Source organism: Balaenoptera borealis, assembly GCF_965194805.1.
Source record: "Balaenoptera borealis genome assembly, chromosome: 2".
In the NCBI taxonomy this organism is placed as follows: domain Eukaryota; kingdom Metazoa; phylum Chordata; class Mammalia; order Artiodactyla; family Balaenopteridae; genus Balaenoptera; species Balaenoptera borealis.
Genome location: NC_138867.1, coordinates 154,483,882 through 154,507,969, shown reverse-complemented (window position 1 = coordinate 154,507,969; position 24,088 = coordinate 154,483,882). Strand labels below are relative to the sequence as shown.

Below are 24,088 nucleotides of genomic sequence, written 5' to 3'. Positions count from 1 at the left end.
CAAACCCTAAACTGAGAGAGTAGGTTATATCCTCCCTACTCTACAGATGAAGAAACCAAGACACAGAATATCTTTCTCAAGGTATCCTGAGTTATAGAGTAGTGTGGTCAAGACTTGAACAAGATCTGACTCAAAGCCCATGTGCTTGTCATTATTTGATACTATCAGGTTAGTACTGGAATGGTAGATGAGGAATAGGACACCAGATGGAGGATGAAAGCCAGGTTCTGGGGGTATTCAAGGGTGGGATAATTGAGCACAATGAAGCCAGCAGGCAGAATGGGCACAGAATTTCCAGAACAGGGCACCAGCTACTAGACAGAAGCTCTGTATTAAATTCACCTTGGCATTAATGCAAGATTTTATGAGCTTATTTATGGCAAGAGCCCACTTCCCATTTGGCTACCTTGAAGCTTGCAAGTAAAAGTGAATGGCAATAAACTGCTTTATGGAAATTCTGAGTAGGAGTGAGGCAAACTTAGTTCATCCCTGGAACCTCATCCATGATCCTCTTTGAAGAGGTGCTTTTAGGTAACAATACCCTTGTGGTTCTCAACCCGTGGGAGCTGTGGAATAGTTAGTCTACTTGGGAGCCATCCAAGACCAACTGAGTTGGGTTTCTAGCTGTGGGGCCCTGGCATCTATGCTCCCTGAAGCTATCCAGGGCTGATGAGCAGCCAGGGTTGAAACCACGGCCCCAGGATATATGAGCTTACTATTTTTCCTTGCCCTGAGAAGAAGGACAGAGCTATTGATAAAACCCTGCACAATTCTAGAGGGCAGAGGAAGTGGGAAAAGATTTCTGGTGCTGAAGTTTGGAAAACTGAATTTTTCTCATTTGGAAGGAGGAAAAGACAAGTTTTAGCTACTTCACAGTTTTGCCAAAGGACCCAGAGATTCCCTTTAGCCCATGTTTTGGTGAATCTAACTTCTAGTGTCTAACCTTCATGGAGTCAAGGTCAGGATTGACGTTGGTAGTATCTGACACACACCTTATTTTTTTTTAAATTTTTTTAATTAATTTTTTTAGTTGGAGTATAGTTGATTTATAATGTTGTGTTAGTTTCTACTGTACCACCAAGTGAATCAGCCATACACATACATATATCCACTCTCTTCTAGACTCCATTCCCATATAGGTCATTACAGAGCACCAAATAGAGTTCCCTGTGCTATACAGTAGGTTCTTATTAGTTATCTTTTATATATAGTAGTGTGTGTATGTCAATCCCAATCTCTCAGCTTATCCCCCCATTCCCCTTTGTAACCATAAGTTTGTTTTCTACATCTGTGACTCAATTTCTGTTTTGTAAATAGGTTCTCTTGTACCATTTTTTTACATTCACATATAAGTGATATCATATGATATTTGTCTTTCTCTGTCTGACTTACTTCACCCAGTATGACAGCCTCTAAGTCCATCCATGTTACTGCAAATGGAATTATTTCATTCTTTTTTATGGCTGAGTAATATTCCAGTGTATATATGTACCACAACTTCTTTATCCATTCCTCCATTGATGGACATTTAGGTTGCTTCCATGTCCTGGCTATTGTAAGTAGAGCTGCAATGAACATTGGGGTGCATGTATCCTTTCAAATATGATTTTCTCCAGATATATGCCCAGGAGTGGGATTGCTGGATCATATGGTAGATCTATTTTTAGTTTTTTAAGGAATCTCCATACTGTTCTCCATAGTGGCTCTACCAATTTACATTCCCACCAACAGTATAGGAGGGTTCCCTTTTCTCCACACCCTCTCCAGCATTTATTGTTTGTAGGTTTTTTGATGATGGCCATTCTGACTGCTGTAAGGTGATACCTCATTGTAGTTTTGAGTTGCATTTATCTAATAATTAGTGATGTTGAACATCTTTTCATGTGCCTCTTGGCCATCTGTATGTCTTCTTTGAGAAACGTCTATTAAGATCTTTGGCCCATTTTTTGATTGGGTTGTTTTTTTTTTTTTTTTTATATTGAGCTGCATGAGCTGTTTGTATATTTTGGAGATTAATCCGTTGTTGGTCGCTTCGTTTGCAAATATTCTCTCCCATTCTATGGGTTTTCTTTTCGTTTTGTTGATGGTTTCCTTTGCTGTGCAAAAGCTTTTAAGTTTAATTAGGTCCTATTTGTTTACTTTTGTTTTTATTTTCATTACTCTCAGAGGTGGATCAAAAAAGATCTTGCTGCAATTTATGTCAGAGATGTTCTGCCTATGTTTCCCTCCAAGTGTTTTATAGTATCTGGTCTTACATTTAGGTCTTTAATTCATTTTGAGTTTATTTTTGTGTATGGTGTTAGAGAATGTTCTGATTTCATTCTTTTACATGTAGCTGTCCAGTTTTCCCAGCACCACTTATTGAAGAGGCTGTCTTTTCTCCGTTGTATATTCTTGCCTCCTTTATCAAAAATAAGGTGACCATAGGTGCGTGAGTTTATCTCTGGGCTTTCTATCCTGTTCCATTGATCTATATTTCTGTTTTTGTGCCAGTACCATACTGTCTTGATTACTGTAGCTTTGTAGTGTAGTCTGAAGTCCGGCAGCCTGATTCCTCCAGCTCCGTTTTTCTTTCTCAAGATTGCCTTGGCTATTCGGGTTCTTTTGTGTTTCTATACAAATTGTAAAATTTTTTGTTCTAATTCTGTGAAAAACGCTACTGGTAATTTGATAGGGATTGCATTGAGTCTGTAGATTACTTTGGGTAGTATAGTCATTTTCACAATATTGATTCTTCCAATCCAAGAACATGGTATATCTCTCCATCTGTTTGCATCATCTATGATTTCTTTCATCAGTATCTTATAGTTTTCTGAGTACAGGTCTTTTGCCTCCTTAGGTAGGTTTATTCTTGGGTATTTTATTCTTTTTGATGTGATGGTAAATGGGATTGTTTCCTTAATTTCTCTTTCTGATCTTTTGTTGTTAGTGTTTAGGAATGCAAGAGATTTCTGCTGACACCCACCTTAAAAGCTCAGTTTTAAAACTCACTGCACCACAGGGTCTTCTATTTGTCTGAAGTACTGGCAACCAGGGAAAATGGTGCTTTCTTGATTTTAGACCCAGGGAATCTAAAAGATAGGGTGGTTATTTGTCCTTACCAAGGTGGCTTACTAAGTCACTGGGGAGCCAGAGCTAGGTTTCTGTCCTTCCAGAGCTGTCTTCTTTAACTGGAGCAGCATTTAAGATGCTTCTGGAAATATGTTAATGAGAAATATGTTAATAATGTTATGAGAAATATAGTCATCGCTATATAAAATTAACAACAGGGGATGTTGAAGGGGGACAGTCTGTGTGCCCACCTCAATCTAGCCTCATAATGGCTGCCAGAGGGTCCATAGGGCATCATGGTTACCGTTCCAACTTTTTAGCAAGTATCTCTCTTCCTGGAATTGCTGCATGACCCTAGGAAAATGAACTATGTTCTACTGAATCAGAAATAAACTGTAAAAGATGACGGAAACTTCAGAGAAAGATGATCCCAGCTAGCATTTACCCTTTCCTGACTTGTCATGGGTCTATTTCTTGGGATTTATTACAACTCAGAAGAGAAGAAATGGACTAGACCTGCTATATCTAAATAAGCTCTTTGCCTAGGAGAAGGTATGGCCATGAGAGAAAACATAAAAGCCCCACAGAATTGAGCTAGGCTTTTAGAAAGACATTGGGCAGGAAATGAAAATATCTTTCCTATCTCACATGAGTATATCTAATTGGTAGGATATAATCCAAAAGTAGAACCCTAGCTGCAAGGAAGTCTGAGAAGTATAGTTTTTGTTCCCAACCTTTCTAAATAGAAGGATATTAAAAGGAGGTTTAGAGAACCAAAGTATTGACCACAACAAGAATTTTCCAATTTTTATATCATAGAATAGCAAGATGTAGCTAGATTTTGGTTTTGTTTTGTTTTTTTTTAAAGAGATTTTGTTCTCAAATGAATTTGAATCATGCTGGCAAAACAAAGTTAAACATGATTCTTCCCTGCATTATATCTCAGAGTTGTTAATATCCAAACATGCACCCCAGTTCTTCATATTTTGAGGACCATAAATTGGGTAAACACTTATCTAAGTGCATTTTGCAGATGAAGAAACTGGGGTCCAGAGAGATTAAATAAGATGCCTAATGTTCAATAGCCAGTTATTAGCAAAATCTGAACCCAGAATCCATGCCTCTTGAATAGTTGGGAGTGTTCTTTCTGCTAAGGGGGAATGAAAGGTGGGTAATGGAGGCAGGTAAGCAAGAAAGTAGAAAGATGAAACTGACGGGAAGGTGAGAAGGGCTAGAAATGCAGAGGAGGGCTATGCATCTATGCCTCCCCCAGTTATTGAGAGTAGAAAATACAAAAACACTCTGCATGTGTCTTGACCCAGAGACAGAATGAATTCATTAAAGAGCTTGAAACCCTGAACCCACATCTCAATCCCTTTCCACATGTGCCTGGAATATGTTGGTTCTTTGGCCTTGAGGAAAAACTGGTTCTGTGGAACATGTCTTCCTTATAAATAGAACCAGAGTCCAGTGGTTTCTAAACAGTCAGGAGACAGTCTGTCTTCTGGTGTCAGCTATTTATTTGTATTTCCGTTTCATAAAATGCATCTTCTCTGGTTCTAGGCTTTGCCCCATTAGACGGCTGCCCCACACATGTTGCACAGATTCCTCGGCCTCTTGACTCAAACCCCTGGGAGTGGGGGCAGTGGGCACTTTCCCCTCTGGTCCCTGCCAAGGTTGGCACTGTGGCGAGGATGTTTATGTTTGTTGAGGAGTTAGAAAGACTCTGGACTTTGATAATAATTCCTCCTTTCGATGGTGCATGTAGGGGCAAGAGGAAAAAGAAAAATACCTTTCTCAGCTGCTATGTCTCAGTGGCCACATCACTTTCTCTCAACCAACCTGCATACTTGTTAATTCTTTTTAACAAAATTTTTGGTGTGTCCGTTCTCTCTGGTTTAGGTCATTCTTGTCACTCATCCAAAATGCAGAAAGAAAATAGCAATTCTGAAGTGACACTTTAGGCTAAACATACCGAGCCTTTATGGAAAACCCGCTGGGCAATCTGGTTGACATTATGGATGTGGATTCTCTGTGTCCACTCCTGCCTTTCTTTCTTTCACACACATTCTCTGCTTCAGGTAACAGGCACAAATTTCAATCAGCAATCAGCAAGGCTGAAAAGGGCTTAAGGGTCCCCAGTAATATAGCATTTCCTTTTCTGATAGAATCATCTTGATTTTTACATGAACCATGTTGGAAATGGGGAACTCAGTACTTTTTGGAGCAACTCATACTATAGATAGCTGTTTATCTCTATTAGTCAAGGCATGTTTGGTTGCAACTAATAGAAAAACCGACTCAAACTGGCTTAAACCCCACCTCATCACCCCCCAAAAAAGGTAATTTAATGATCACCCAAAGAACAGATAAGGAATAGACCCATTTATTATTATTGCTGGATCCAAGAGCTAAAACAATATCATCAGGACCCAATTTCTCTCTCTCCACCTCTCAGTCCTTCTTCTTTTTTTTTTTTTTTTTTTTTTTTTTTAGTTTATTTATTTATTTATATTTTTTATTTTTGGCTGTGTTGGGTCTTCGTTTCTGTGCGAGGGCTTTCTCCAGTTGTGGCGAGCGGGGGCCACTCTTCATCGCGGTGCGCGGGCCTCTCACCGTCGCGGAGCACAGGCTCCAGACGCGCAGGCTCAGTAGTTGTGGCTCACGGGCTTAGTCGCTCCGCGGCATGTGGGATCTTCCCAGACCAGGGCTCGAACCCGTGTGCCCTGCGTTGGCAGGCAGATTCTCAACCACTGCGCCACCAGGGAAGCCCAGTCCTTCTTCTTCTATGCAGCTTCACCCTCTGGCAGATTTCTCTCAACCAAGATGCCCCCAGATTCCCCCGACTGACATCCTCACAGCTCCAGGTCAGCAGACAGATTCTATCTTCCCACTGCTCAACCAAGTCCTAAGATGAGTCTCACTGGCCCAAGTTCAACCATGTCCACACTCCTGAACCATTCACTGGCCAGAACCTGTTCATTAACTAATTGCCAAGGCCTGGTTCATGGGTACATTTCTGGAGCAAGGAAAAAGATGCTATTACCAGAATGAAGGGCAATAGGTGCTCATCAGGACAAAATACTCTCAGTTACTCTCTGTTTATTCGTCTTCATTTATTCATTCATTCATTTTGCAGAGTCATATTGAGGACTTGGTGTGTGCTAGAAACTAGGGATAAAATCCTGGACAACTTCAAGTTGCCCTTTATGATGCAGCCCGGGAGCCATCAATCCTATGATGAATTCCTTCACTGCCACCCCCTCGGCAGAGCTAGGTATCCCTCCTGACGCTCCTGCTCTTCTCAGTAAATACCTTGACTGTACCGTACACAATGCAGGGCTATACTGATGGCTCCTCATCTTTCGCCCTAATTTTTTTTGAGCTCCTGTGGGACAGGTATTGTGTCTTACTTATCTTGGCCTCCCCAGATACCAATAGCAGGCACAGACAAAGCACTCAAAAGCCTTTGTTGAATAAATATATGAGTGATAAGTTATTTATTTATTTACTGAATTAACACACATGTTCCTAGTCCTTGGGGATTTTGCAAACTATCAGGGGGAAATAAATCCACAAGTAACTAATTGGAATACAATGTGTTTCATGGGACAACAGCCATATGAACAAAGGACTGGGAAGCACAATGGAAGGTGATTTGTAACAGAATTATTGAAATTGAAATTACTGTTCCTCCTGTAGACATTTTCCCAGCAGGTCTTTCGCATGTCTAATCCCATCTTGGCATCTGCTGCTTTCAGGACCAGGAGTAACACACTTGTGACCTCGAGACTGCACACAGGCCACGTGCAGCAGGGAGTCTTCTCCAACCCCAACAACTGTTGAGCACTTTCTTGCTTCAGGTGCAGAAGAGGGTAGTTGACCAGTGAATCAAAGAAGTATCCGTTGGAGCAGGAGGGCTTGGATCTACCTAATGGAGCTGAAAAAGATCTACACAGTGAACACCTAGTCCTTCTCAAAACCCCAAGCTCAAATAGAAGATGACCTGCTCCTCCCCATTTCCTGACTTATATTTCAGGCAGTTTCTTTTTTTGTTTTTGCTTTATTTTTACATGAAGGTAACTTCGAGGATTTATATTGATCTGATTTTACACGGAAATAAATGGGAGTAGAAAGAAAAGTTTTCCAGCGCAATTTCTCTGAGTTTCTGCCCCTTCACCTCCCATCAACACCCCTGGTCAGACTGAGACATGGACATGTCAGGTGAGTAATTTGGGGCCTTTTAACACTACTATTCTTTACATGTCTGTTCAACATTTAGTAGGAATGGAAAAATAATAAAAATTAAATGCATTTTTAATGTTGAAAATAAAGATTTATATTCCATGTACATATTGCATGTGATTTTCTGAACTAGACAGTTTCTTGAGAGGCATATTAAACCCTTTAAATGAAGACATTCTAATAAATCATCTCCAGGAAAGAGCACATGCAGCATGGTGAATTTTTCAGTTTCAGAATTTCAACAGTCTGGGTTTTTACAGGGAACTCTCAGGGGGCCAGTCTCAAAGTTAGTGGTGAGGCCTCATATATACCATGTAAATTGCACATACTTGCCACAAAAATATCAACAGAGATAGGCTGGCAGCAGTACCCAGTGTTTAATTGCAACCAAACTAATTTATGTCTCACCAGTTTTGTCAGCAATTATGTGTGGAGACCTGAGTTAACTAGCTCCCTACTGTAGTTTTATTGCACTGACATTTCAGTGTCCCCTGTTGACTGGTGCTCTGGACAGCTGCCTAGTGGCTCACCCATTAATCTGGCCTGTGTCATCCTCAGCCTGGGGTATGGAATGGACTCAGCCTGCAGTACCACATTGTGTCTATGAAATGCCCTCCAGAGAGCTTGAGGGCCATCTGGCCAGGGGAAGAGCAGGGAGAGGGGAGTGCTGGGGAGGTGGATGAGCGATGCTGTGCTGGTCACGCGCACGAGGGTGAAGGACAGCTGTGGCGGGAAGGCACCGTGTTTTCTCCGATCTGAGAGGAAAATCTTCAGAGCAGAGAAGGAAGGGAGGGGTGGTGGTTTTCAACCAGGGGCAGCTTTGCCATTCCCCCAGCCCCACCCCCAGAACAGCTGGCAATGTCTAGAGACATTTTTGGTTGTCACAACCTGGGAGGGGGTGTGGGTGAGTGCTACTGGCATCTGGTGGGTGGAGGCCGGAGATGCTGCTAAACATCCTATAATGCACAGAACAGACCCCACAACGGAGAATTATCTAGTCCAAAATGTCAACAGTGCTGAAGCTGAGAAACCTCGTTAGAGCCAGACTTAAATCTAGTCTTGGGCTAGGATAACATATGGTTTTTTTTTTTTTTTTTTCCTTTCTAGGATGAAGGCTTTCCGGCAAGGTCCCCATTGTGCTCTCCTTCACCCTCGGTTTGCATCCTTCTCGTCTGAGTCCTGCAGCTCCCGGAGTCTGTTCCACACCCTCACTCCATGTTGGTGGAGGACCTGCATGGCCATAAGCTGGGAGGGAATGGAAGGCAGAGAGCTGTGATCCAACACACTCCCCATCTTCCCTGGCTGGGGGGTCTCACTTGTACACTGAGGCATTCACATGCAGGGAAACCCCTACAGACTAAGAGGGAGGCTGGGCTCAAGAACTGGTGGGACCAGATTTTGGCAGAGGAGGGAAAGCTTCCAGGAAAGGGGCTCCTCATTAACAGCTGTGTGGGAGAGGGAATTCTTGTGGTATGCCTATGTTCCATTTGTCTAAATATTGTTTCCATGAGGCCAGAGACCTTGCCCTTTGTTCTGACTATCCATAAATGGATAACAAACCACCCCTAAATTAAGTGGCCTCAAGCAATTTATTAGTATCTCTCGTAGTTCTTCAGTTGCCTGGGCTCATCCGGGTGGTTCTCACTTGGACTTCTCACACGTGGTTTTATAGTCAGATGGTGGCTGGGGCTACAGTCATCTGAAGCCTTGACTGGCCTTGATGTCCAAGACAGCTCACTCACCTGGGTTGATTTATTTCTGGCTCTCTGCTTATAGCTCAGCTGTGGCTGCACCTGGAGCGTGTGCACCTAGCCTCTCCACGTGGCTTGGACTTCTTAAAGCATGGCAGTGGGCTCCAGAGAGGGAGCATCTGAAGAGAAAGCTGCAAAGCCTATTGTGATACAGCTGCAGAAACTCCAGATTTCAGTTGGTTAAAGCAAATGCACTGAGGCCAGCCCGGATTCAAGGTGAGGGACATTGCGTGACTCCTCTTGATGTGAAGAGTAGTGTGTCTCTCTCTACACACAGAGAGAACAGGACTGAAGGTTGCTGTCTTTGACTGTTTACCACTCCCTACTCTTTGATGCCTTGAACTCTATCTCCCAACCCCAATACTCCACACAAGAGAGCCTGGCAGAATGCTATGCCAAGTAGTGAGAGGCAGTAGGGGGGTAGTGGTTAAGACCCTAGATGCTTAGGGGTGGGGAGACCTGCGTTTGAATCTGGGCTTTTCCATTTACCAGCTGTGGATCTTGGGCAAGCGGTTTAATCTGTGTGAGGCTCGGTTGGCTCATTTATAAAAAATGATTTTATACACACACACACACACACACACACACACACACACACACACACACTTCCATGTGTGGTTTTGGGACTTAAATGTTGCCCAGCATAGAGTAAGAATTCAATAATTGTTCACTCTTAGAAATAAAGGTGAAAAGAAGCCATGCTTTGCTTCTCCAGCACCCCTTGTTTATTCTGACCCAGCCATCGAGGTGAGCTGAGCTCTACAGCTCTACAGTGCCGCTGATGTTCAGGTCTCCCCAGCAAGAAGGCCATGGAGTCGAGAAACTACAGTCGTGAAGGTAAAGTCAAGGTTCTGGGAGTGGGTATTGCCATAGTGACCCTTAGGGGCCTTGGAGAAGAAAGGAATTTGTCCTGGAGAATAAAAGTGAAGGGTGAGGGTCTGATCCAGGCGGAGCGTGTCGACAGAGGCAGTGCAGTGGAGGGGCTGGGGGAAAACTCTGCCTCTGGTTCAGGTTTCTTCTATTTTCTGAGCCTCAGTTATCTCACAGCAATGGATGGGTGTGATCTGAAGACTGTAGAGTTCCTTCTAGTCTTGGCCAAGCCCTTCCATGTTAGGAATCTCTAAATGTGTCCATTCCTCCCCATCAACTCGGTTACCACTCTGGCTTAGGCTACTGTTATTATTTATGGATGCCTCTTTACAGGTCCTCCCACTCTTAATTTTTGCCCATTGGTCCTCTACAGAGCAATCAGAATAATCTGTTTTGTAACACAAATATGATCATGTCACTCACAGGCTAAAAGCCTGCAGGACTGGTTATTCTCCATTTTTCCCTCTCTCTGCTTTTTTATACCTGGTTGTGAGGGGAGACTGATCTCAATGGATTTCTTTGGCTTTCTGTCTTCTGTGGGCGTTCAGCCAATGAAGGATCCAGCAGGAGACTGGCGGGCAAGAGACAGGAGCATTTGAAGTATGTCTTCCCACTGGAGTGCTACAGTTCTCTTGTTGTCTGTGACTTTCCATGACCACAGCTCCTGCAGGGCGGCTCTCCTTCTCCGCTCCAGCTCTCACTATTTCCTCCCCTTGCCTCTTCAGGCCTAGAAGTGATCATGGCTTCTCCATGTTGCTTTGCTTGGGTGCCTCAACATCCTTCCATGGTTCCTTTAACTCCACCCACACCCATTTAAATAATTCCTTCTGTAAGTTATCTCCAACATTTCACTTAAGTATGGTTCAAGGAAACCAGCAGTTTCCTCCTGAGGCCCCAGTGGCTGTAGCTTCCAATGGCTTCCTGTGAGTCTCAGGATAGAGCCCAAGCTCCTCTTCACATGGCCCTCAAAGCCCTGCTAGATTTGAACCCCGTTCGCCTCTCAGCCCCACTGTGCTGTTTGTCTCCCTCTCTGCATCCAGTGCCCAGGCTTTAACTCGGTTCTTACAATGCTTATCCCACCTGTAGCCTTTGAATGTGCCTTTATGTCTTCCTGGAAATCTCGTCCTCATTCCCTCTCTTCCCTTGCAGAGTTAACTCCACTTTACCTTCAGCTCAAATGCTGCTTTCTTAGGAAAATTGCCATGAATCATTAGATTAGGCATTTTGTTAGTTCTTTAAATTTCCTTCATACCTGGGATCACAATTTATGCAATAATTTGATCAGCCTGTCTCCCCTACTAGACTATAAGAGGCAGGGGATTGAACTCATAGACACAGAAAGTAGAAAAGTGGTTGCCAGGGGTTGGTGGAGGAAATAGAGTTGGTAAAAGGGTACAGACTTTTAGCTATAAGATAAATAAGGCCTGCAGAGCTAATGTATAATGTGACAATAGTTGATAACACCATATTGTATCATTTGAAATTTGCTAAGAGAGTAGAACTGAATGTTCTCACCCTCCTCCAAAAAGATGGGGGATAAATATGTGAGGTGAAGGATGTGTTAATTTAATTAATTAATTAAATCCCCCCATGGGGGAAATCCTTTCACAATGTATATGTATATCAAATCATCATATTGTAGATTTTAAATATCTTACAATTTTATTTGTTCATTATACCCCAGTAAAGCTAGGGGAGGGGGAAAGAGGCAGGGGAGCAGGCACCATGTCAATTTTGGTTCACCTGTATGTACTCAGTATCTAGCGTGGTGCCCTAGTACATTGCAGATCCTCCGTAAAGCATTTTTGAATCAATGCATATAATCCAAAATCCCAAATCTTATTGCTGGAGGTTAGGAAACATGGGTTGGTATTTCCAAGGTCATTTTAAGAAATTAGAGGCTGTAATAAGGGTTTGAGTCACCAGATTTCATACAACTTAAATTGCCCCTCTGCACCTTCAATTCCTTTTGGATATTTTTAGAAATGCTGTGCCCAAACAAGGAAAATTTATACCCACCCCCAACACCATCACATGTGTGGTATGCCACAGGGCAGAAAAACAATCAGAAATGCACTTGATGAAGGGGAAAACAGCTGAACGTGGGTCCCTGGGCAATGCATCTTGGAGAGGCTAGCCCAACAGCTGTTTGCATTAAAAATGATTGCTTTATATTTATGGCAGACAGGCAACAATAAGCAGTTTATCGCCTATAATCTAACACAAATGACTTGGGAAAATATTCCTAATAGATAGTTCAGCTGAGTGTCCCATGGTGTTAGGAAACCCAGCAGGGAACACTCAGAATTGGCCTTCGTCGATCTGACAGATCTTCACTGACTGCCTGCATGTTAAAGCATTTCTCTGCACAATTTTATATTCTTCCACTTAAGGAGATGCTGCAAAAGACTCACCAGACTCCGAGTACAGACCCCACCAGATACACAGCCCCCAAAGTTCCCACTGGCTTCTTAGAAACAAAGCCCTCCTCCCTGGGCTGCCAGGGAAAATGAAGCGTGACCTTGCAAAATATCAGTTTCTGGCTTTTTTTCCCTCTAATTGTGGGGATGTTATCATGGCAGTAGAAAAATATCGTTTTCCACACTCTATTCTGGAAAACGATATCCATCTGTGGGAATGCTGAGCAGGCATGATTGCTGTGGCCAGGCATGGTATCAGACTGACAGGCTGGGCAAGAGTTTGATTTCTGTTAGGGGTCAGCTGCAAGAAAGGAAGTAGGTTCTAGGGGAATTCGTGTTCTCCGTGCCCTTTCCTCTGGCCCTGTTTCCAGTGCCTGGGGCCTTCGTGCTGCTCAGTGATGCCCACTTGAGCCTGGAACACCATTTTAGGTTCCTTTGTTGTTCACATGTATCCCTAACTAGACTGCATGCTTCTCAAGATCAAGTCTGTGCCTCAGACCTCTTTTGTCTCTCCTGGACCTCATTAGGACAATTCTTTCCAGTAGAAAGCATCTACTTCCTGCTAGAAAGTAATAGTTTCTTCAACTAGAAAGAACACCACTTCCCACCTGACCACAGGTAATGTCATGTGTCACTACTTTCACCAGTCCCCCCAACCCGTGTTAAACTGGTCTGACGTTTGCCCCCATCTCTCTTTCCCCTTAATAGTTAAGAACTTAAGATCCACCATCAGGGAATTAGGGGCCAGCGTTCTGGCTCTCTCACGGTGGTGTGATCTTTGGGGAGTTATTTAACCTCTCGGAGCCTCAGTTTTCCTATCTGCAGAACATGGGTATCAATGGTACCTACTTCGCAGGGATGTGGTAAAGACTGAGCATGATGTGTGTAAGTGCATTCATGTTTGCACAGTGCCTGCATACAGTCAGCACTCAGTCAATGTTAGCTTCTTGTAATATTTGAATGTTTGTGTCCCCTCAAAATTCATATGTTGAAATACTAATGCCCAATGTGTGGTATTAGGAGGTGGGGCCTTTGTGAGGAACTTATCATGGATGGGATTAATGCTACTGTAAAAGAGGTTTCACAGAGTTCCCTTGCCCTATTCACCATGTGAGGACACAGCAAGAAAGTGACAGCTATTAACCAGGAAGTAACCATGCTGGTGCCTTGAACTTGGATGTCCAAGCCTCTAGAACTGTGAAAGAAAACTTCTGTTTATACGCTACCCAGTCTGTGGTACTTTGTTACAGCAGCAGAATGGACTTAGACCTTTTCTTCCTTCTCCCCCCTTCCTCCTTTTTCTTCTTTTTATGAGGGTGACCTCATCTTGGTTTATAAATACTCATAGAATGTAAAAAATGTAGATGCTTTCTACTAGAAAGGATAGTCCTAATGAGGTTTAAGAGAGACAGAGAGGTCTGAGACATGGACCTAACCTTGAGGAACATGCAGTCCAGCTAATGATAAATGTGTCCAATTGAGGAACCAACAATAAAAGACAGTAAGCTCTAAGGTCAAGCTCCATGGGCTTGGGAAATCTTATCTGAGAATCAGGGCCTTCAAGCTCTCAGAAAAGTTAGCAGGAAGAGGATAAGTATGCTGAATTGGAAAATGACTTGACATCAGTAAAGATCTTCAGGTAAGAAATAGAATAGCAAGTGCAAAGGACAACAAACAGACCATATGACTGAAGCATCCTGTATGTGTTTGGAGAGTAATGGAACATATGGCTAGAAGAAACCTTTGCTCCAGGAGCCCTAGCCCCATGGGTGTTTTTACACATGAACTAGGGTCTAATCCAAGTCACAGCATAAACATATCTCTTCCTAGAGCTTCAACATACTTGAAAACTAAATTTCAAATGCATCATTCGTTCATTAAAATAAATCCAGATAAAACGTGGAGTAGACTGAAAAATTCACACGAAAACTTGTAATAAAGAATGAGAATTTGCGTTTTAGTAGGCTGCTTAGAGCTGTGGTGCAGACATTATGGAAAACCTTCCGTTAGAGAACTTGGTGGCCAAAGTTTGAGATTCACAACTAAACTAGAGAAGTGTTCCTGGTGATAGAAATTGCATGGGACCGAGAATGTCAGAAGCAAAGAAAATGGTAAAATGTTAGATACCAAATCCCTTTTTCTAATTTTGTCTATAGAGAGAATGAGTTTTCAAGAGAAGGCAGCCCTTGCCTGGGGATGCACAGCTAAGGCTCTCCAGCGCTCTTTAAGTAACAACCAAGAGATAGCTCATGTGTGGGGTGGCTCTAATACAAATTGTTCCCCTGCTTCTGTGATGCTCTCTCAAAATTAAATGTTACACGTTGTAGTAGAAACCTTGTGCAATGGTTCTGATAGCTTATAAGTTTTTCATGTCAGATAAAAAGCTTCCTATCCAGTGATCCTGACTCTTAGCACCATTTCTAGTCTGTGGAAGGCTTGTAGGAAGTCTTTCCCTGGCTGCTAGTGAGTCGTTGCCCAAATTATGATTTTCGTTAGGTCTCCAGCCTTTTAAGCTCTCACTCTGGTGGCATCAGGTGAAATGGCTCCAGGAGTCTAGGGTGACCAGTGTACCCTGGGTCCTACTGGCAGCCAGGAGTCCCACAGACACAGTCGGCGAGAAAAATCAATTCAGCTTCAGGAGCAGTGTCTACATGGGTCCCAGGGAACATGGAAATGTCACCTACTCATATGGTGTCCACGACACACTGCAGGAAGGTGGAAAAGCATGAACAAGACATGTTAGCATACAGACTCCAGAAATCTCAACCAAGTAAGGTTTTCTTAGGACTCTAAGGAAGGTTTCCAAGCCACAGACTGGAAGAAAACACTTACAATTCACAGAGCTGACAGAGGATTATATCCAGAAAATATAAAACTTCCTCATAAATCAATAGAGGAAAGACAAAATCACAGTAGAAAAATGAATACTTCACAGAAGAAACCTGAAAAGCCAATAATTGTGAAAAAAAGGTCAACCTCATGATAATCTTGTAACTGCAAATTAAAACTGCAATGAGATAACATTTTATATCTATCATATGGAAAAAAATTAAAAGATCTAGCAAAACCAAGTTTTGACTTAGATATTGAAAAGGCAACATCATGCTATCAAAATGCTTATGACTATAAATTGGCATAACCAGTTAGGAGAGTAATTTATCAATACTTAATAAAGTTAAAGATATCCAGATCCTATGGCCCAATAATTCCATAACAGGTATATAGCCCAAATACACTTCCATGAAAATGTACAAAGAATATTCATGCAGCAATAATTTATGAATAGGGAAGAATTGGAAACAACCTGAATTTTTTTCATAATAGAAAAATGGAAAACTGTTGAGTTTTTGAGGTTTTGTTTAAAGTGGAATACTGCACAACAATTAAAATGAATGAACTTGATCTTTATGTTTACTGAGAAAAAACAAGTTGCAGTAAATAACCACAATATGATGCCATTACTATAAATTTTAAACCACAGGTCAATACTATAGACTATTTTTAGACACAGTAAAAGGGAAGGATACAAGCCACCTTCAGAATACCAGTTACCTCTGGGGAAGAGAGTTGGGAAATGAGATTGGGAAGGGAACAAGAAAGGCTTTAACTGAATGTTCTGTGGCTCAGAGCAGTCAGAAATTTCCCATGAGAGGTAAAATTCCCAAGCCTTTGCTTGGGTGAGTGTGAGTCTAAATTTACACTACTTTCATGACGTAAAAATCTCCAACTGAGAAACTGCTGTTTTAAAAATGCAGTCCTGGACTGATGAATCCCCTGCAGCACTTGGCAGAAATGCTTTCATGACTTGGGGCACACATGACTGACTACCACATTCATAAATCCCTACTGCTGATCAGCTCACAAACAACAATTACAAAATACACAAGAAAGTAGTCCATCATGAAGGAGAGTCAGCAGACACCACTAACTGGAGAATGAGGCTTTCAAGGACTGGATATTATAGAACATTCCTAAGGAAGCTAAATAATAAGAAGCTCCCATTCCCATTGAAGTGGGCCCTCACAACATCTACACAGTGCCATTTCAGACCAATGACTGCTGGCCATCTCCCTTTCCCCCCTTTCTGAATGGATGTGTTCACTGAAATTATCCTGCTGGTATTCTACCACTGTGTTGGAAAAGGGGAAGATATTTATCCTTTTAGTTCACAGGCCTCAAGACAAAGAGTAACCATGTCTGGATCTGATGGGGTTTGAACTGGATGAAATGACCGAGTGGGCCTTTGAGTTGCTTCTGTTGGGGAAGGGGAGGGCTTGAATATGTTCTACAACTGGGAATAAGGGAGAAAAATAATATATGGTGATTAAAAAGCAGAGACATTTACTGCTTACCAAATATTCATATGCTCCCTTACAATTTCCAGGCCACTTGCAGTTAGGCAGGACCAATGGACTATGTCTAGGCAATGGATTCAAGTGGAAGTGACACAGGTCACACCTGCACTGAAGCATTCAAGAAAAGGCATGAGATCTCCTGCTCTTTCTTTTCATTCCTCGGTGACAGTGGCAGCCGCATCTTGAGATAGTTTAGCCACTAGATGGAAACAGCTGGATTGCTAGATCACTGCTTGGAAGGCAGCTGCAGACTTTGCATGAGAGAAAAAAGCTTTGTATGTTAAGCCAAAACTCATGTTGTGTGTGACTTTTATACACAAATAGACACACACACACAGCTCATTGAAAAGAAGATCTCATACAAAAATTAAAACTACACAGGGAAGCAATCCACTATGAGGGGAATGGCAGACATAACCCAGGAATTAATTGGCCCAAAAGTTTGAAATAATGGAACTATATGATAGAGCCAATATTAAAAAGTACATTTTGAATATTTGAAGTGCTGCCATTTACAGAAATATAGGGTACCATTTGGGAAACTTTTTAAAAAATTATTTAAAAAGAAATGAGCAGGTCTTTTGAAAATAAGAAGCATTGCATTTCAAATTGAAAAATCAATAAAAGACACACACACCTTACACATATTTACTCATTTAATGACAAAGGTGAAACTGAAATGCAGTGGGAAGTGAAGTGTTTTTTCAACAAATTAATCTTTTATCAATTGGATATCCATACGAGAAAATTGAATTTTGATTTATACCTCACATTATAGAAAAATTCCAGATGTATTATAAATATAAATATGAAAATACAGTTTCTAAATGAAAACATTGAAAAATATTTTTAGACAAAGATTTCTTAAATGGAATAACCATAAAATACTAACAATAGAAGACAGTTGGACTATGTTAGAGTTAAGAACTTATGTTTGTCAAAAGACACCACTATGAAAGTGAAAAGGCAAGCCATAGAGTGGGAAACATATTTACAGTATGTATATCTGACAAAGGATTGCTATCCATAATATCTAAAGAACTCTTACAGATTAGCAATAAAGACACGAACCCAATAGAAAGATAGGCAAAAGACACAAATAAGCACTTCAGAAAAGAAGCTATCCAAAGGCCAGTTAGAACTGAAAAAGATGCTCAACATTATTAGCCATTAGGAAAATACAAATTGAAACTTAAGTGAAATACCAATACAATGCCACCAAAATGAATAAAATGAAAAAAACAATGTGGTGGCAATGATATCAAGCAACTAGAACTTTCCTCCACTGCTGTGGGAGTGTAAATTAATAGCCACTTTGAAAAACTTATACAGTAAAATAAAACTTGACATATGCATACCCTAAGTGGTAGGCAAAATATGGCTCCCCAAAGACTTCCATGTCCTAATCTCAAGAACTTGTAAATATGTTATGTTATGGGGCAAAGAGGAATTAAATTTGTAGATGGAATTAAGGTTACAAATCACCTGATCTTAAAATAGGGAGATTATCTGGGTGCACCCAATGTAATCACAAGGGTCCTTAAAATTGGAAGAGGAAATCATAAGAGAGAAGCAGATGAAAGAGTGAGAAGGATTTGGATCAAAGTTACTGGAGGAAGGCACTTGAGCCAAAGGAAGCAGGTGGCCTCTAGAAGCTAGAAAAGGCAAGGAAATGGATTATCTCCCAGAACCTCCAGAAAGAAAGGCAGCCCTGCCAATCTGTCAGTGAGATTCATGTTGGATTTCTGATATACAGAACTGTAAGTTATTGAATTTCTATTGTCTTAAGCCACTAAGTTTGTGGCAGTTTGTCGCAACGTCAAGAGGAAACTAATCTATCCTATGACTCAGCAATTCTACTCCTAGATATATACCCAACAGAAAGGCAGAGATATGTACTAGAATGTTCATACCGTCTTATTCATATTGTCTCAACTAGGAAACTACCCACATGTACATAAATAGATCACGTGTAATGTCTTAATAAAACGGGATACTAAACCACAGGGTTTTTTTTTTGGCCACACCACACGGCATGTGGGATCTTAGTTCCCTGACCAGGGATGGAACCCGTGTCCCCTGCAGTGGCAGCACAGAGTCTTAACCACTGGACCACCAGGGAAGTCCTAAACCACAATGATAAATGAATGCTACACACAACAATATGATGGGTCTCACAAACATAATGTTGAGTAAAAGAAGCCAAAAGATTTCAGATTGAAAATTCCATCTATAGTAAGTTCAAGATGAGTAAAACTAATCTACTATGGTGTTAGAATCAGAATTGTGGTTGCCTTGGCAGGGGGTCTGGTGACTGAGAAGCGATGCAAAGGGGGTCTGTGGGGTGCTGGCAATACTTAATTTCTTGATCTGGGTGGCAGTTTCACTGTGTGTTTGGTTTGTGAAAATTATTTGAGTTGACATTTATGATTTATGCATATTTGTATGTGTATGCTATATTACAATAAATCATTTAACTTTAGAAGGCAATGGATTGGTTAAAAACCAGATCAGACACAACTGAGGTGAGAATTGAAAATTGGGAAGAAAACCTGAAGAAATTCTCCAGAATGCCACTAGAGGATAATAAGATGAAAAACATAAAAAAGAATGTGAGAAGGAGAAGGGTCAAATTTATCTATAATAGATGCTACATAAAGAGAGAGTATAGAGAATAGGAGATGAAACATTCAAAGAGATAATGCTGAAAATTTTCCAGACCTAATAAAAGATATGATTCCTCAGATTTAGAAAGCAGGATAAATAAAAATGAAAATAAATACATCTCTTGATATAGTGTAGTTAAGCTAAGAAATACTATTATCATAACAACAATAAAGGATAAAAAGCAGTGGAATAATAATTTCAAAGTGCTGAAGAAGAAACAGCAGTCAGCCTAGATTTTTCTTTTTTACTTAGGTGTATGAAGTATGGTTTACATCAGGCAAAATTCTCTTTTTACTCTATGGTTCTATGAGATTTGACAAATGTATACAGTCATGCAATCTCTACTATGGTCAAGATATAGAATGGTTCCATCACACAAAAAATTCCCTCATGCCCCATTGTGGTCAAGCCTGCCCCCACCCCAGTCCATGGCAACCACTGATCTGCTTTCTGTCCCTATAATTTTTAATTTCCAGAATATCATATAAATGGAATCATAGAGAACGTAGCCTTTTCAAACAGACTAACTTTGCTCAGTATAATGTATTTGAGATTCATCTAAGCTGTTGTATGTATCTATAGTTCATTTATTATTGCTGTGTAGTATTCCATTGAATAAATGCAATACAGTTAATTTTCCTAACCACCAGTAGAAGGGCATTTGGGTTGTTTTCAGTGTTTGGCATTTATGAATAAAGTTGCTATAAACATCTGCATACAAAGTTTTGTGTGAACAGATCCTTTCATTTCTTTGAGGTAAATACCTAGGAATGGGACTGTTAGATCATATGTGGCAAGTGTATATTTAACTGTATGAGGAAATTAATGGTTTTCTAAAGTGGCTGTACCATTTTGCATTAATACTAGCAACGTGTGAGAGTTCTAGTTGCTCCACACCCTCACCAGCACTTTGTAATATCCCTTTTTTCCCTTCTAATCTGTGTGTAATGATATTTTGTTGCCATTTTAATTTGTATCCTTTCATGTGCTTATTTTCCATTGATATACTTATTTGGTTAAATGTTTAAATCTTTGTCCTTTTAGTTGGGTTTTTGGTTTTCTATTTTAATTGTTTTAACTGTATTTTGAAGAACAGAAATTTTTATTTAGGTGAAACTTACTTATGATTTTCTTCTTTTATACATGATGTGCTTGGTGTCATACCTAAGAAATATTTGCCTAATCTGAGGTCAAAAACTTTTTTCTTATGTTTTCTTCTAGGAATGCATATCCTAAAGGTTTGCATTTAGGTCTATATGCATTTTGAATTCATTGTTGTCTCTGGTACAAGTTATGGGCTCAGGGTTTTTGGTTTTGACTTTTTTTATAGGTTATCCAAAATTATTCCACTGCAGTGCGTTGAAAAGACCATCTTTCTGTATTGCATTGCCTTCACATCTTTGTTGAAACCAATTGACTAAATGTGTGTGGATCTATTTCTGGACACTCCATTCTATACCATTGATCTGTGTGTCTATTTTTTCACCACATTGTCTTAATTACTATAGCTTACTATTACTATAGTAATAATTACTATAGCTTACTACTAAGTTTTGAAATCAGGTAGTGTAAGTTCTCCAACTTTGTTGTTATTTTTTCAAATTTTTTTGACTATTTTAGTTTCTTTGCCTTTACATATAAATTTTAGATGCAACTTGTGAATTTCTATGAGAATGTGGTTGAAATTATGTTAAATCTATATGTCAGTTTTGGGAAGGATTGCTATCTTTGAATATTGCAACTATCAATGTATAACTAATGTATCCATTTATTTTAAGTCTTTTTAAATTGTTTTTGCAATATTTTGTTTTAGCATACAGATATTGCATAGATTTTGTTAGATGTATACTATTTATTTCATGCTTTTTGGTGATATTATAAATTACACTATTGTTTAAAATTCCATTTTTTCATTGCTAGTGTATAGAAAGATAACAGATTTTTAGATCCTTTATCCTGCAACATGTTCCTGCTAGTAGATTTTTAGAGATTCTTTGAGATTTTGTATACAAAAGTCATGTTATCTGTGAATATAGACAGTTTTATTTCTTTTTTTAATGTGAAAGCTTTTTTTCTTGCTTTATTTCACTGGCTAGGACCTCTAATAGGATGTTAAATAGGAGTCATGAGAGTGAATAGCCTCACTTTGTTCTTAAGAAAGCATTCATTCTTTTAGTAATAATACATCTTAAAAACGACAACTAACATCATATTTTTTGGCAAAAGACAAATATTAGCAGTATAAACCAGCGTCTCAACATCTATTGGGTGTACTATGTAAATGGCACTGCACTAAGCCCTTTGCTTGTATCACAGAATTTAATTTTTTTACAACAGCCTTATGTAACAGATACTACCAGTATCCTTTCTTTATGGATAAGGTAAATGAAACTCCCTTTCATTAAGTAACTGTCTCTAGGTCACACAGCTAGCAAATGGAAAGGCTGGGTCTCTAATCCAAGTCTGATTGATTCTGAGGCCACGCTGTGAGGGACTACCCTGCTTTCTTCCCTGAGTTCAAGGCTCTTCTCACTAAGGTTAAGCACAGCCTCATGGGTTTAAAATGTTTTCAGTCTCTCATTCTGGTCACCATAAGATATTTTATTGCTTACACCCACTCCATGGACAACCTTCTCACATACCTATGTTCAGAGATTAATGGACAATATTGGTGTAATAAGCTCTTTCCTGTGTACATGATATAGCTTCAAGGATCTACCTTCAAGAATCACAAAGCCTAAATCCAGAGTTAAAAATGTGAAGATACTTCCCCAAGGCACATTTGGGAAGAGAACAGAGGTTTCTTAGAGTCTTTTGAAATACAACATGTCTATTATTCTTTTTAAAGATTTATTTCAATAAATGGTTTCCTTCAAGCATATGAGTAACTTATATTAGGACAGGCTTAGTGGAAAAGCTTGGGTTTTGGAGTCAGACAGACCCACTTCTATAACCTACCTTATGAACTTAGGCAATTTGCTTATCAGTTCACTCATTCAATGACACTGTTTTGAACACCTCCTACATGTCAGGCTCTGTTCTTAGCCCTGGGTTACATAACTAATCAAAATAAAGTGCCCTCTCTTCAGGAAGCTCGCATTCTAGCACAGGAGATAGTCAATAAATTATAAACATGAAAAGCAAATGACTTATGTGGTACAAAAATACATAAGTGCTCAGCAAAAAAAGGAAAAATAGAGCAGGGTAAGGATGAGTCAGGAGAAGATGTTGGAGGCGGAGGTAGAGATTGCTGTATTAAGTAACATGGTCAGTGCAGGACTCATTGATTAGTCAGATATGAGCAAAGCATTGAAGGAGATGAGAGGGTGAGGCAAGTGGATGTCTAAGGGAAGTTTGCTCCAGGCTGAGGGAAAATCTGGAGAAAGGTAAGGCAGAAGGGTGCCTAGCATAGTCAATGAACAGAAAGGAAGCCAGTGGGGCTGCAGTGGGGTAAACGAAGGGGGGAAATGATAAGGAAGGAGGTCATGGATGTCATGGGGGTGTGTGTCAGACCATGTAGAGCTTAAGACATTGGAAGGACTTTGGCTTTGAGTGGAATGACGAGTCATTGGAATGTCGTAGGCAGCAACGATTAGAAACAGCCCAATTAAGGGATTAGTGCAGTAGTCAAAGAAAAATGGCACTGTGGCTTGGAGAAGGGCTGTGGAGTGGTGAGACGTGGCCAGAATCTGAACGTATTTTGAACATGGAACTGACAGGATTTGCTGACGTATTGGATGTGGAGGCTAAAAGGGAAAGGAGCCAGGGATGATTCCAGAGTTTGGAGGCTGAGAGACTGGGAGGATGCAGTCTCCATCTGCTGAGATGGGGAAGGGGGCACACAGAAAGTTTTAGGGGAAAGACCAGGAATTCGGTTTTGAATTTGCTAAGTTTGAGATTTCCATTAAACATCCAAGGGGAACTGTTGGATAGGCAGTCAGATGTACACATCTGGAGTCTGGCATAAGGATATAAATTTAAGAGCCATCGGTGTACAGATGTTGTTTAACCTCTTGAAACCAGACGAGATCACTGAAGAATTAGCAAAGATAAAGAAGGGAAGAGATTCAAATACTGAGTCCTGAAGCATTTAAACATGGAGGGGTTGGAGAGAAGAGGAACAAGCAAAGGACACCGAAGCAGTTTATTCAGCAAGGGAAGAAGAAAAGCAACAGAGTGTAGGGGAAGACAGTATTAAAAGAGAGTGAGCAACTGTGTGAAATAAGTCAAGACAAAGACTTAGAAGCGACCTTGATTCAGCAACACGTGGAGGTCATTGTCGACCTTGGCGAGGGGCTTTTAGTGGAGTGATGGAGGAGGAGCCCTGGTGGCTGCCTACAGAGAAAACTTTTGTTCAAGCTGGAGCACAGTTGGCGATGGATGCTGAAGTGAGGTCAAGAAGAACTTTCTTCCCTTTTTTAATGGAAGAGAATACAGCACATTTTTATGCTGAAGGGAAAGCCCAGAAGAGAAGTTTAATTACATGGAAAAGAGAGGAGAGATTGCTAGAATGATCATGGAAGAGAAGGGAATAGGATCTGCTGTACAGGTGGAAGGGCTTAGCTTTAGATGGGAACATGGATAGTTCACACATAGGTAAGAAGGCAAAGAAAAGTCTGTGGATGGAAACTGTAGAAGGTGGCTAGCTGTGGTGGTAGGATCTAGAGAAGTAGACGAGCTCTTGCGATTGCTTCAATTTTCTCAGTGATGTAGTAGCCAAGTTCAGAGA

General features: G+C 40.6%; 1 long non-coding RNA gene across 1 annotated transcript in view; it reads left to right on the top strand.

The window, feature by feature from the left end:
- Positions 1-20,002, top strand: part of LOC309622736 — a 233,566-nt gene extending 213,564 nt beyond the window's left edge. The window contains exon 2 of the long non-coding RNA XR_014241094.1: positions 6,813-20,002. This is a non-coding gene — a long non-coding RNA (uncharacterized lncRNA). The remainder of the gene's footprint in view (positions 1-6,812) is intronic.
- Positions 20,003-24,088: the final 4,086 nt, after the last annotated feature.